We start from the raw sequence: 6,079 nt of genomic DNA, 5'->3' as shown, positions 1-6,079 counted from the left end.
AAGCCTCGAGGTAAAATAAAAAGTCGTGTCTCTGTTGAGAGCACTGGAGAAAACAGCGACAGTTGATTCCATGCTTGGGGCTCACCAGGGAGCTGAATTCATCACTTTTTCACCTCTTGGTTTTAGCCATATTCCCACATTAGGTAAAATAAGTCCTAAAACACATCAGTTCTTTTAAACCGGTGGTTCCCAAAGTGTGGTCAGACTGGCAGCAGCAGCAGCAGCATCTGGGAGCTTATTAGAAATGCAATTCTCAGGTCTCACCCCAGACCGACTGAATTTTCAAGTCTGAGGGTAGGCCTGGCAATCTGTGCTTTCACAAGACAACTCTGACGCAGGCTAAAGTCAGAGAACCATTGTCCTCAGTTAAGGTTCGCTGAAACCTCTCTCCTTTTGTTGCCAATGAGATACAAAAGTCAGGATTTCTCCAGAAGTGTTTCTTTCAATCACATATCAGCAAATCCGTTTTTTAAAAGAGGAATCTCAGCTCTGCTTAGTAATGATTGTGACTAATGGGGCCCAAAGATAAAGCATCTAAGGGTGATGTCATTAGCCTTGCAGGAACACTCCAGAGTTTCACAATACTAGGAATATTGGAAAAACATAATTATTTACTCATAATAAGTCCTGAGTATTTCTTATATCCAACTTGGCAAGGCTTCTCACAGGTGACTTTCTGGTATTTGGCCCTTCTGACCCAGAAAAAATATAGAACAAAAAAATAGAAAGAACAGAGCAACTTAGGAAATTTTTTGTTAACATTCAAGAGAAAAATTATCTTAGATTACTAAGTAGAAAAAGGCTGAAATGAATTTTTGCTTTATTTAAATTAGTTCTCCTTCTGATACCCACTGGGACGTAATAATCATAGACAGATTCACTTCCCTTCTGACTTTTTGGCCCACTTTCTGACTCATAACTAAAAGAATTTGGGGGAAAAACTGAGTTTTTCAGGTTATTTCAGGAACACTTTAGAAGATTACTGCTATTCTTATTTAACGTGTATCAAATACAAAGCGTTCTTTGTGTATTATCTTTTTTAATACTCACATAAGCCCTATGATACATTATTATTCCCATTTTACAGATGAAGAAACTGAGGCACTGAGAACTTAAATGACTTGTCTGAGGTCACATATAATAAGAGGGATTCAAACCCAGGCAGACTGATTCTTCACTTATTGCTGCTAATTAGTGAACCACAAGATAGCGATTAACACACCCTTTCTTTGAACAGCAGAAATAATTAGAATACCAGTTCTATAAAAGACTAGAATAGATTTGAAATTTTTTTTTAAATTTTGAAATAGTTCTAGATATACAGAAAACTTGCAAAAAGAATATAGAAAGTGACAGCGTATCCTTCACCCACCTTCTTCCGGTGTTAACATCTTACGTAGCCATGATACATTTATCAAAAATAAGAAATGAGTTGGTACAGAATATTAACCCAGCTACAAACTTTATTCCAATTTTTCCAGTTTTTACACTAAATGTCTTTTTCTGTTCCAAGATCTAATTCAGGATGTCTTGCTGCATTTAGCTGCTCTTTCTCCCTAGTCTCTTCCAATTCAAGAGAGTTTCTCAGCCTTTCCCTGATTTTCATAACCTTCAACAGTGTTGAAGAGGACTGGTCAGGTGTTTTGTAGAACGTTCCTTAATTTAGGTTTGCCTGACAAGCTCTCTCATGATGAGACTGGGGAACTGAGTTTTGGGGAAGAAAACCAGAGAGGGGAAGCACCCTTCTCATCTCACTATATTAGGGAGGGGATGATATGAACTTGACCTATCATGGTGATCTTAACTTTGATCACTTGGTTAAGGTGCTGTGTGCAGGTTTTGTCACTGCAATGTACTGTCTTCCCCTTTCCACACTCTATTCATTGGAAGCAAATCACTACTAAGTCCAGCCCACACTCAAGGGAAGAAGAATTAAATTCCACCTTCTGGAGGTCTCTGGCATTTATTAATCGGAATTCTTCTGTGTAGATATCTGTCCCTTCTCCTCCATTTATTTATTTATTCACTCATTTGTTTATATCAATATGTACTCAGGGATATTTAGTTTATTCCTTGGGTTATAACCCAATATTATCATTATTTATTTTCTTGCTCAAATTATTTCAGCTTTGGACAACAGGAGCTATTATAGGTTGGCTCCTATGTCTTTTTGACATGCTCAATACCTTTTCTAGGGGAGAACATCTTAATTTCTGGAAAAGATACTTCAAGCTCATTTTGCCTGTCCCAGCCCTTTCTCCAAGCAGCCCTGGTTATTTTTATTGGAGAACAGCATTTAGAAACCAAGATCTGGACATTTGTTGTGTTCATCGCTGCTGGATATCATTACTTCTAGGCCCTGTCAGCCGACTGAGCAAGAAAATACACGTGTGTATACTAGCCCATGTATGCACACATACCTACATTTATTTCTGTATCTAGCTGTCTACATGTGTTTAGATCAAAATGGTGTGTATATATTAAAATAAATAAAACATATATGTATATACAAATATATATACTAAACATAATTTCATACCAATGTCCCCTACTCTAATCCAACACCATAGAGGACATTCTAGCCTTTCCCTCTTGCGTATTTGTAACTTCTTCCTCTGACATGTATTTACTTATTTGTTCAACCTATAGCCCTGTAAAAAACAAATTTACCAATCAGAGTAAGGTGTTTATGTAGAGTTCCTTCCATCTTTAGTCTTACAGTATCCAAAGCACCATGTTCAGAAGTTACATAGATCAGCTCCTTTTTCTCTTCCCCCTTCAATGGGGTGTCATACGTTTGTAACATAATTTCATTTATCACAGTCAGCATTCCACTCTGAAATGTGACAGATTTTTATAGTGCATTTACACTGGGATTTATTGAATATCAGGACTCCTAGAAACTATATAATGCTTTCAAGTTTTCAGTATTTTTTAGTGTATGTATAGATGTAAGGTGCTATATATCATTATTCAAATGATATATGTTCTCTGGAGACAAATATTCATAAATACAGGAAAGCAAAAAGAAAATAAATAAGTCATCAGGAAGACTATTGCCTGGACATAACCATGGCCAAAATTTCAGGGTATTTTCTTCCAGACTCCTCTAGATGATGAATAAAAATGGCATTATATAATTCATGTGATTTTGAACCTGCTTTTTACCTTTACTATATTATAAACATAAGAGAGTGTTTTGATATTTAAAAACACAAATTAAAGAAACTTTTCTCTCCCTTTCCTTACGAATTTCAGATTAGTAATGAGAGATACCAGCTAATGCTAATATATCACTACCGATAAACAACTGGGACTTCTCCTGGCCAAGGAAACTGATTAATACAATGTGTGCAAATATTAATTGATGGTGTGAATTAAGAATCCAATCCCTGCTTTAAAGATGTTATACACACAGTGTAATCAAGGAAAGCATTTAACCAAATTTGTTCATGAATTCCATTGTGTGCTGTTGCATAGCTAATTCATAATTGCATTAGTCTGTAGAATAATCTATTAATAAAACTGGAAGTAAAATTGGGCATAGATTCATTATCTCCGTTGTGCATGCTCACTGAAGAACATTTTCCCTGCAAATGAGGTGAAGCCCTCATTAGCATGCTCAGCAGACTGCGGAGCACATATCTGTCCTTTATTCTTCCAGTGGTGAGTAATGTTCCGGCAACCCAACTAATTCATTAAAGTTAGTGGAAAACTTGAGTGCATGCTTAATCTTCTTTGGTGTTAATTAGTATTTTCTTTGGTTTAAAAAATGCTTCATAATTTACTGAATTGAAAAACCAATTGCTGATCAGATTTGTAAAGGTAACTGCATTTTCTGCTAGTAGCTCTTGGCCTTTGTGGAGAAAAAGCCGGGCCCCTGAGTCATCGTTGCTTTTCAGAACCTTTGCTTTCCCACTGCTGTTTGGACTCATGAAAGGTCAGGGTAGGAATACCCAGAGAGTCCATCCAGAGGCTAGTGTCAAGATTAGATTCAGAGAAATCTAGAAAATCTACAACTAAATGGGAGAGGAGTAAAGAGCCTGAGGTGAAATATTCATTCATTCACTCATTCACTCAATCAACCAACTAACCATCATTGATTCAGTGCTGACAACATGCTGGGCACCGTGCCAGGCACTGCGAATACAGAAGTTAAATATTTGGGGTGTCATGGCCACACTGCACCACTTCCAGCTGCAAAGAGGAGGAGGAAGAGGAGAGGGGAAGGAGAGGAGGTGCCTCGTGCATGTGCTCCAACACTGAGGGGGCTGAGGACCAGGCACTGGAGGCCCAGGCCAGGCTGGGCAGCCACAGTAAGGCAGAGGATGAGGCAGCCAGTGCTGATGAGGACTCCGAGCCCTCCAGGAGCTGGCTCCAATCCCTGGCAGGAGTCCCTGCTTGTCCCTGAGGTCCAGGTGCAGATGCCAACGGCCAACTGTCCAGAAGGTGATCATCTGCCTGGACCTGTTGAAGGAAATGTTGCTGCTAAAGCTGGAGTCGTTCAACAGCACCAAGATCAACGTGCTCAACGTCTCCCAGGAGATGAGGATAAAATACAAGAACAAAAGCCACGAATTCAGGCTGGTGGTGCTGAACGAGGACACAGCCTGGCTGTCTGGCCTGACCTCCAGCCCCCACAAGCACGGCAGCTGCCTCTAGACCTGGAGATAGCCTTTTGTTCCATCTTCAATCTAGAAGGTCTCTTCAGCCTCATCCAGAAGAAGACTGAGCTGCCAGTCACTAAGCACTTGTAGACGATCCCCTGCCAAGTGTGGTCCACACCATCCTTGTCTACAGCTGTTTGCTGTGCCAGCCCCAGGTCTCCCTGCAGTGAGTGAAGAAATGTTCCAGGGCTCTCTTGCTACTTCAACATTGTATATATCCACAACAGTGCTGACCGGGGGGAGGAGGAGGAATGAGCTGAAAGGACAGGTTTGCCATCATGCATAGTCTGGATACCAAGGGTACCAGCTACAAGTTTGAGGTGGTGCTGGCCCTGCCAGCCCTTGAGCTGTACAACCACATGGGTAAGCTATTGGCTTACCCACTACAGGGTCCCTGAGAGAGCCATGCCTCCTACAGCCTGCTGGAGGAGGAGGATGTGCCCACTGAGGTTGAGGCCACTGTACGAACCATCTCTGCACATCTCCACCTTCTTGTACAATGAAACCCTTGGCCTAGAGTGCTGGTTCTCAAACTGGACTCAATGGAACCCCTGGTGAGGGTTTTTCCAGGAGGCATCCGGGGCACCTGGAGGACTCTGGAAGGAAGCCTAAGATTCCAAGAAGCATTCCAGGGACTCTGGTCACCCTTTGCCCCTGTTTCCCAGCCCATACTTTACTCCAGTTTGTCAATTGTAATTTTCGTTCTTCCCTGTGTGATTTTTGTCATCAAAATAGAAATCTGAGGCTCCCTTATCCACGTCTGCCACAACAAGAACAGATTTGGCCTAGAGTTGACAGAAATGTGGGAAGGTGAGCACTCTCACATACCATCGACTGAAAAGTAAGTTAATATGTCTTTTTATGAAAGGTGATGGAAATTAGACAGTATCTATCAGTAAACTTAAAGTGTGCAATACTCTATTCTCCAACGAGTCCAATTCTAGGAATACGTCCCATGAAATAGAGTTGATCCTCATTATTCGTGAATCCTCACTATTTGTGAATATTTGAAAATTTGCCTACTCACTAAAATTTATTTATAACCCCCAAATCAATACTCATGGCACTCTGACGGCCATTTGCAGACATGGGCAGAGGAGGGAAAAGTTTGAGTCAAGAATTCACTGTATTCCTACAGATGTGAAAAAAATGCATGTTTATTCAGTTCTTTCAACAAATATGTGCTGAAAATAGCAACATAGGCATTTGAAATTCATTTATGGAGCAAACAGAAAAGGTACTTGCCCTTGCAAAACTTACATTCTAGCAGAACAAGGATCATTGCAGAATTGCTTGAAAATAACAGAAAATTAGGAGCAACCTCAAGATCCGATAACAGGTGACCAGCAACTTATAGCCCCAGTAATCCCCCTCCTAGGTACATCTCAAGAGAAATGAGGTGCATGTCCAAA

General features: G+C 40.5%; 1 pseudogene; it reads left to right on the top strand.

The window, feature by feature from the left end:
• The first annotated feature begins 4,249 nt into the window (after positions 1-4,249).
• Positions 4,250-5,170, top strand: LOC103551664 (BRISC and BRCA1-A complex member 1 pseudogene; annotated as a pseudogene).
• The last annotated feature ends 909 nt before the right edge of the window (positions 5,171-6,079 follow it).

The sequence above is a fragment of the Equus przewalskii genome, chromosome 15 (assembly GCF_037783145.1).
Source record: "Equus przewalskii isolate Varuska chromosome 15, EquPr2, whole genome shotgun sequence".
In the NCBI taxonomy this organism is placed as follows: domain Eukaryota; kingdom Metazoa; phylum Chordata; class Mammalia; order Perissodactyla; family Equidae; genus Equus; species Equus przewalskii.
The sequence above is the reverse complement of the archived record's forward strand: the minus strand, read 5'-3'. Positions and strand labels throughout refer to the sequence as shown.